The sequence below is a fragment of the Microcebus murinus genome, chromosome 15 (genome assembly GCF_040939455.1).
Source record: "Microcebus murinus isolate Inina chromosome 15, M.murinus_Inina_mat1.0, whole genome shotgun sequence".
Classification (NCBI taxonomy): Eukaryota; Metazoa; Chordata; class Mammalia; order Primates; family Cheirogaleidae; genus Microcebus; species Microcebus murinus.
Window position 1 is genome coordinate 24764336 of NC_134118.1, and position 8896 is coordinate 24773231.

Here is an 8896-nt window from a genome sequence, read left to right on the forward strand (position 1 = left end):
TTTTTACTATTACCTACATTGTTAGTTGTAGAAATTTCTTAAATACCCATTACCCATGGTAGGACATTTTCTTGTATTCATCAATTACTGAGAATTTTAAATAAATCATGAATGGGTGGTAAATGGGTTTAAATAATTTTTTTGTGCATCTAATGAGATTATTTTATATACTTTTTTTTTCAGTTTTTTTTTTATTTTGGCATATTATGGGGGTACAGATTTTAAGGTTTCAATAAATGCCCATTTCCCCCCCTTATTATATACTTTTTTATCATATTAATGTGGCATATTACATGTGATTGGCTTTCCAATGATAACTTAATTTTTCATTCCTGAGGCAACCTTTCCTAATTCATGGTGCATTATATAAGTAATACTGAATTCAATTTGTTAACATTTTAAAATATTTTTTGCCTTCATGTTCATGAGGGATATCAGCTTATAGCTTTCTTTTCTTGTAATGACTTTATCTGCTTTTGTAATCAAGGGAAATAGGTATAGTTATACTCTTAGTATAATTAATAACAAACAAGATTGTAAACACACACACATACACAAACACGGGTATTATTAAAAGTTCCATTTGTGTGTGTGTGTGTGTTTTCTAGATGTAAGTAGAGATAGAAAGTAAGACAAAGTAGTATGGACAAAAGACACACTGGAGGACTACTTCTTGTCTCATTCATCCACGCGGTTGGTCAGATCAGTGAACTATTTGTTAAGTGAGCACCTTGTATGTTTGTTTTCAGCAAAGGAGACCATGGGAGGTGGAAGTAAGAGTGACTATGATTTGTGATGGAGGGAAAAGCCAGGTCATTGGGCCACATGAGAGGAGAGCAGCCAAAGACAGGTATGATTGTCCTTGGCCTCCCAACCCGGACAGTCCTACGTTAGGTGAATCCTGGAAAGGCGTAGACTCCACTGGTCCTGGGTATGGAGTTGCTCAGGTGTAGCTTTGGCTGATGCGTAGTAATTTCCAGCATTATTTACATTCTGGGAGGGCTAGGAAGTGATAAAGCAGCCATGCTAGAGAAGAAGCATTGATATATATATTGTCAAGGAGGGTGACACTGTTGCCCTCTTAGCACAGCTGGCAGTATGTCAGTCTCATAATCTCAAGGTCCTGAGTTTGGACCTCAGAGAGGGCAAGCTTTTAGAAACTCTCTGCCTGCCAGAGACAAATCAAAAGCCCCCTAGACCAAATCACAGAACACAAAAAGGCTGTGTCTTACCTGACAGTACAAAAATCACTGCCTTCTCTCAGTTCTTTTCAGCCTCCCAGTGGAAATGGGTAGTGGAGACATTTAGATTACACCACAAACTCTGCTAGCTATCTGAAAGAATTAGTCTTCCTCTCCCGCTCACACAGGAGGCAGGGGAAATTTCTATTCCAACCTCATGCTCCGATGGGCACCCAGTCTTAATTAGGGGTGGGCAAAGTCCTTCATTCTCTTAATCATATAATCAATATTTCTAGAGTACGTATCTTCTTAGGAGACTGCTTGGGCAGTGATTCAAGAGGGAATAAAATGTACATATTCCCGCCCTCGTGAAATTACATCCTACTTGGGAGGAGTGGGGAGAAACAGGAAGCAAATAAGAAAAATGCATAGAAGTTATGTGACCAAATCTATTGTGAGGGAATCATTAGGCAATAAAGGTGTTGGGAGCGTCAAGCTGACACATTCAGCTTTCAGGGTAAGAGTCAGGGAGGTGGTCACCTGGGAGACATCATTTAGCCTCCTCTTCCTCCAGTCGTCTGGCCGGGCCACTTGTGTCCAAAGTTTTCTAACACTATCATGAGAGTAATTTTTACCTGTCAAGGCAATGGGGGCTATGAAAGATTTTTGCATGTGAGGCTACTTGGCTTGGTTGGATAAATGATGGTACACGAGGACTGGGATGGTAAATCTTTCATATTTCTTCTTCACATGGAAGATGAGGACTGTGGAATTCTCTGGGTGGATGCACAGCAACTCAAGATGAGTCTGAGAAGTTCCATTAGCTGCTGCTTTGGCTGCCCTGTGGCACGCCAGCTACTCACACTAGGTTTGTGTCATAGGTGCTCACTAGGGGTTTGACTATAGGACAGACGTCCCTCTAAGGTTTCCCATAGTCCCTGTGTGAAGAAAAAGCCCTAAATGGGCTTGAAAAATTGAATTCTCTATGGGAAAATCAGGAAGCCCTGCCACAGAAGGGCATATCAGCATATAGTAGGGTCTCAGTACAGATATGTATTCTCAATAGGTCAAGAGGGTTAAGCAGCAAATATGATCAGAATATCGGTGGTGGAGAAGATCAATCTTGTCTTCATATCCAACTTTCAAAGTAGAATTCATCCACAGAAATCCATATGCCTTTCTGTTTGAATGGTATATGGACCATAATTATTGTCTATTGACATCTGGAAGAAAAGGAAGTAAAGATACTTATTGCTCTTTCATCTTGTAGAAAAGCCCTTCCCCATTATATCTGACTCAAAAGTTACATAGATGAGTAGGATGGCAAGGACTTCCAGACATTAGCATTTTTGTTGTTTACCTTTCCTTTTTTCTTTAAATTAAACACTGAATAAAAGCCCTGTTTTCTGCAGTTTTCAATGGGCTCTTAAAATTTCCTCTTGTTCTACCTCTACTCTCTCCTGTCTCAGGATCTTAGTGTCTGCCCATGCCAACCTTATCTTTCTCTGTAAGATGAGGGGAAGGAAGGATCAAGCCCTATACAGCGAACTGGGCCATATTTGGAGGGGATCATGATGCTGATGTGAGACCCTAGGAGGCTGCCCCACCTCTTCCACCTGTGTGGCCATAATTCCAAAATTAAGTAACAATCCCAGCAGCATTTTTAAAGCAAGACAATGTGACTTGTGGGAAAACCCCACAATTCCAAAGATGTACCCTACGACCCTCCTAGGACCTTTCACTTCCCTTCTGGCAATTCAAGAAAGGGAAACTGTGCCAGAACTAGATTATTTCCATGGCAAAATACTATAAGTCTCCCTTTCCCCTACATTTTCTGACAGAAACAGTAGCTTTTCATTGTGCTTTTGCCTGGACTCATGTTGGAGACGCTCTGCCTTCAGTTGAGTCAAGGACCCCACTATCACAGTACCAGTAATGACAGTCCATATCAAAACCTTCAGAAAAGGCCGCACATTTATGACAAAATCAAGTCATTTTTACTTCCTACATGTGGAAACTGAGATAAATTATTTTCCTCTTTTCAGAAACAACTGAAATTCTATTACGACATGGGGAAAATCCCAGTAGTAATACTAGAAATGTATTCCACCCCCATTTTTTATCAGAACCTGATGAGACCCAGAAATGTGAAGAGAAGGAGGGTCATGATTCTGCTGCGCTGAGTAATGGAGTGATACTCACATCTTGCTTTTTGCTGGCAACCTTTTCTCTCCTTCTACTTGAACCTCTTATATGCCAAGAAGCCTACGGGTGATGCTGTTAAGGACCCTGTGAATGGCTTGTCCTTCTGGAAACCCAACATTTGTTTAGGCCAGTAGTGCAGGGTCTTAAAACAGCATTAGAAAAATCTTGCATTTTGACTCTGTTGCTCTGTGGTGACTGGGCTTCTATGTAAGCTGTCCACCAAGGCCCTTCCTTCAGCTACCAGCTCCTAAAATCATCTACTCTACTCTTGCCTCAGACTTAGCAAGCTGCTAACTTCGTAGCCCTCAGTCCCCAAATCAAATGTCACTTTGCTAGAGATGATACCTCCCAAACTAAAGCCACTTATTCATGATTTCTGCCCATCACATGAACTAATTCTATCTCCCTCATAAACACTATGTGTTTTAGAAAGTCTCTTGGGACGTTTTTTGTTTCTAATTTTCCATCTTTCCTCTGGAATATAAGCTTCTTTAGACTCAAATCACTGTTTGGCCTCACTTTATCCTCAGTGCCTAGAGTTAAGCCATGCAATATGGTTATCACCTTGAAATGGAGATAATAGGTAAGGATAAGGAACAGGTGACTCAAATACAAACTAATAACTTGATAAATCATCCTGCCACATTCCCAAAATATTCATCTCTGCACCTGCTGATTCATTTTTCTCCCTCCCTTTTTATGCTTTATCCAATAGTATGAATTTTACCAGTGACTGACAATTTATTTATAATGTATAATTTTTATGTTTCTCCAGTCAGAAGTTTTTAAATTAGTGAAAAAGAAAGTAAGGCATAAGTGACCACAGATATTTAGGACTCATCTTTATAACCCAGTCAACAGCTGTAATTTGAATGCTGGGTGAAACTAGATCAGAACTAAAAGCCTAGTGCCTTTGCATGCATGTTCCTGGAACCATTTCCTTCTGCACAGCTCCTTCATTTCCAGTTTCATTCTGTTCTCCACAGGTAAAGCCCTAAAATAATACCTCTATCTTCTGCTCCTTCAGGGGAGTATCAAGATGAAGAGGGCTGCAGGATTTCACTAATAAAGCTTGTGAGGATTCTTACAAGCAGTAGACCACAAATCTGTAATGTTCTGTGAGCCTGAACACTGACAAAGAACAGTGTGAGGGAGGAAGAGGAGACAGTGGTCACATTCATAATGCTGACAGTGTAAGCACAGTTGCCTTTTCAGGGTAGTCAATTGTCCTTCAAAACACCTCTTTCTTTTGAGGGCCAGTGATAAAATGATAACATATCTGATAACAGGTTGTAAAAAATTTCTTCCTCAATTTTCTTTTATTGTAAGGGTGGAAGGAAGGTGATGTGCTCATTTCTATTTTACATGTTATCAAAACAACTCCCTAGATGGATTTCTGAAGGTTAGCTTGTCAGAGCTTGCTCTCTGATGAAGGGATAGTGCCATTGCTTCCCCTTAAAGGCTGAATAAAAAGAGGCATCTGCAGGCTGGGAGTTACTAGGAGATTCCCTCTTGCCATTTCCTCTCTCTCTGATCAGGGAAGGATGACAACAATGAGGGACTTGAAATACAGACTAAGAAAGATTCAAAAGGAATAAAAAAGAATCAGGCACAAATCCTCTTCTAGATTCTTTTGTACAAATCCATTTTGCCTGGGAAAATGTACCTTAATATGCATTCATATTCTATTTCTTCATCATCTATTTTGTTTTGTTTTATGTTCATGTTCACAAGAAGCCTGGTGCTACCAAATAAATGAGAAAATCAGTTAATGGCAACAGAACTGTACTGAAATCTCTCATAAGATATTGAGAGAAGTTTCCTTAAAAGTGAATAATACTCTAAATACAAGGACTTTCTCAGCACTTGGTGCTAGCAATTGTAACGAATATTTTTTAATTTTTATGTAAGTTGGTTGATAGAGCTTTTCTGCTACCCTAAGTATCATGATCCCAATTTTATAGATGACAGTGGAACTCTGAGGTGTTAAACTATTTTCCTCAGATCATGCAGCTGTAAAGAGCAAAACCAGATACAGAAAAAAAAATTCTTTCCAAATTAAAAAAAACAATAAAACAATGAGCATTTGCTTTAACCTGACACATAGTCTCACCATCTGTTTCCTCCACACCCATTCACTCATTCATCCTTTCATTCACGTAACAAATGCATGTCAATGAGTGGATTTATTCTTCCATTCATCAGACATGAATTCAGAATGTCTTCTGTGTCTGCTACCCCAGGCTCAAGACTTCCCTGTGCCTTTGTCTCTTTCTCCTCTTTCAAATCTGCACACCCAATGTCTTGACAAATAACTGTAGATTCTTCCTGCGCAACCTCTCCAAAATATTTTTCTTCCTATTCATTCATCTCTCTCTCCATCCATTCTCCCATGGTTTGGAGGATGTATTCTGCACCATCAAGTGAAACAGGAACTGGAGCTGCAGCAAGAGTCACCTCAGGAGCTGACAGAATGGATGTGGATAAACCTCAATCCTTCCAAATCTTTATAACTTCTGTCACTTGATCCCCTATTCCAGTTTTCTCATTTCCAAGCTTTTTGACCTTCAAAGCTAAAGACCTTTTCCCACAATGTTACCGTGATTATTTAAGCCATGTGCCTGGAATGTTTTCAATGACTCTTAAGCTTCTCTAATACTCTCCCCAACGTTTCTCCAAGTGTCTAGGTTTTGCAATCACTACTTCCTTCCAGGTGTATTTTACACACACACACACACACACCCACACACACACACCTCACTTACACAGGGATATTTCTTCACTCAGCAATGCCACATCCATACCAGTTGTCTTCACCATGTGTTCAATCCTCATGTGCATCTCTCAATGGACATTTTTTGATTCTTTCACTCTGATATGATCTTGCCTCTTAATTCTTTACGGTTGGTTGTTTACTTCCTTCTTCTTTTCTTCCCTTCCTTCCTTCCTTCTTCTGTTCTCAAAGGAAGTGTGGTTATGTGACTTCTACACGACACACCTCAGCAACAATGGAACACACATCTCCGATGTAAGGAACAGAAGCGCTGCCCCGAGAGTTTCCGTAGTGTAGCGGTCACCCCGCTGGCCTTCTGCCCAAGAGGTCCTCATTCGAAACTAGCACGAGCTTTTTGCCTTCCAGAAATAGCCACCACCACCACCACCTCCCGGTTCCCACCTCCTCCTAGGTGGTCCCAGCTACGTGGAACGAGTGCTAACCCTCACCCCCTTCTTCAGATAAAATCATGGAATCATCCTGCGATATCCGTACCTCATTAGCTGGGCAGTTCTGGGTGGGTCCTCCTAAGCGGAGGCATTTCTTACGTTCCGGAATATCCGAAACTTGACAAGTTGGCGGCGCCAGAGTTTTCCCTTGTTACCTCTTCTCTCCCTCCCTCCCAGACAACAGGCGGCCACTGCGCTCTTGCCCTGGGCAGGCAGGAAGATCCGCTCTTCGTGGAGCCCTGGTTTCACGCTACAAATCGTAAAATGCGCCGTAGTTTAGGTATCCCACGAGCGACTAAGACGGGCGCCGCGGGCCGGGGAATTAGCTCAAGTGGTAGAGCGCTCGCTTAGCATGCGAGAGGTAGTGGGATCGACGCCCACATTCTCCAAGCTTTTTCGCTGTTCGAATCTCGGCTCTCCGAGCGACAAGGAGCACCCTTCAACCTCTCGGAAAGGACGACAAAATGCACACCCAAGGCCGTTGTAATTTGGACGCTGATGTGGTTCGTGACGTATGGACACAAGCAGTACAGGCTGCCCAGGGCTCTACTGCCATTCGGCATAGTATAGATCTATCAATTTATAATTTTTCTTTCTTCCAGCGCTGGCGATACCACGCGACTTCCCCATTGCTCTTTCGCTCAGTTTCCTCCTGCAGCTTGGTCCTAAGAGAGCCACGGTCCTGAAAATCACAGGGCACAGCTACCGGTAAATAAAGCCCCCGCTCTCTGGTCAGGGGACTGAGACCCGGAGTCCCAGGTAGCCAGAACCTGCCGGGAAAGCAAACCCAGGAAGTTGTCTGTGAGCTCCTGGGCGTACCCAAGAGCTGGGAAGAAGAAGTGGCTGGGAATCGTGAAGCAGGATTAATAAGGGTCAATTTTCATAGAGGAGACAGTAGATAGAATTTCAAAAGTGAGGCAAAAACTCAAGCCAGCCTCATGAAAGATGGCTCGGAGAGGGGTGAAATTCTAGTCCAAAATCCAGAACATTAGCAACATGGTCCCGGCAGACCATTTATTATTGACTATAGTAAAGCAAGGCAGTGAGTTGAAGCTTTTTAAATTTATTCAATTATTGCACATGTATCTACTGAACTGTTTATTATATTGGTCCCGGGGTACAGTGGGTGTTCCTAGGAATTCAACCAATTTGCGGACCCCATTACCAGGGACCCAACTAACTTCCGAAAATGAATCCGGAGGAATGGCTGTGTCTGTACTGGAGAAGTGGCCAGCCAGGGCGGAAACACGCAGCGACATCAGTTCTCTTTGGGACAGAATACATCAACCTCGTGAGACTCAGTGATCAGTGGAGCTCCCAGCGAATCTGCCTCTAAGGTATTAGCTGGGGCTTCATAGTCGAATATTTCGGCGCATACAATGTTAATCAACTTAACACGTTTCATGAAGAAGAACAAATGAAATGAGAGAGCAAACACTGCAATGGAACGCATTTATCTAAAGTGCCCTTTTCAAATAGAAAAATGAGAGCGCTTTCCCGAGTTTGGTAAAAAAAAAAAAATGGGGTTGGGGGAGGAATCAAATATTCACTTTAGGGGAAAATGGGCGAACACAGTGGGGACTGTGCTAGAAGCCACGGGCAGAGGAGGCTGGGTGGGCTACTTATATTTGCCTTGGCAGCCCACGAAGAGTAAGTGGTGGTAATTCCGTTTTCCGTCAGTTTCTCTGAGGGTCGCTCAGTAGCTATGAAAGCGAGTAGAAAGGAGGGATAAGGCGGGCCAGAGCACTCGTGCTGGGTGGTGGGGTTGTAGTTTAAATAAGGTTGCCATGGAAACTCTGTGTCATGAAACATTGAAGCAGGTTGCCTTTGGATTTTCCTTCTGCAGAATTTTATTTTAGCTAAAATGTTGGGCTAGAACAAAATTATCGAGGGTCATAGACAAGTTACTGAGGACAGTAGCTTCTTCCCAGCTCCAAGATAGACTTCCGAAAACTTCCCTTGGTGACTGGAATAACGTTCTCTTTGAAATATCTAATGAGAGATAGAAAAACCAAGCAGGTATGCTGGCTGGTTAGCTCAGTTGATTAGGGTGTGGTGAGAGTAATGCCAAGGTTATGTGTTCGATCCCTGTATGAGGGCCTCTTATGGGTTTCTTTCATGTCCTTTCAATAGCCATTAACACAAGTGCTATGGTTAAAAAAAAAAATAAACCCAAGAAAATGAGAATGTGAATTCATGTGGAGCCAGTAGTTTTGAAAGAGTATAGTGCAGTTTCCTAAGTATGTTTGTGTTTGCTTGTTTACTGTCCTGGCAAGAGCAAATGTTAA

General features: G+C 42.2%; 1 non-coding gene across 1 annotated transcript; it reads left to right on the forward strand.

Annotated features, from left to right (window-relative positions):
* The first annotated feature begins 6924 nt into the window (after positions 1-6924).
* TRNAA-AGC (transfer RNA alanine (anticodon AGC)) lies at positions 6925-6997 on the forward strand. The gene has a single exon. It is a non-coding gene; the product is annotated as a tRNA-Ala (tRNA).
* Positions 6998-8896: the final 1899 nt, after the last annotated feature.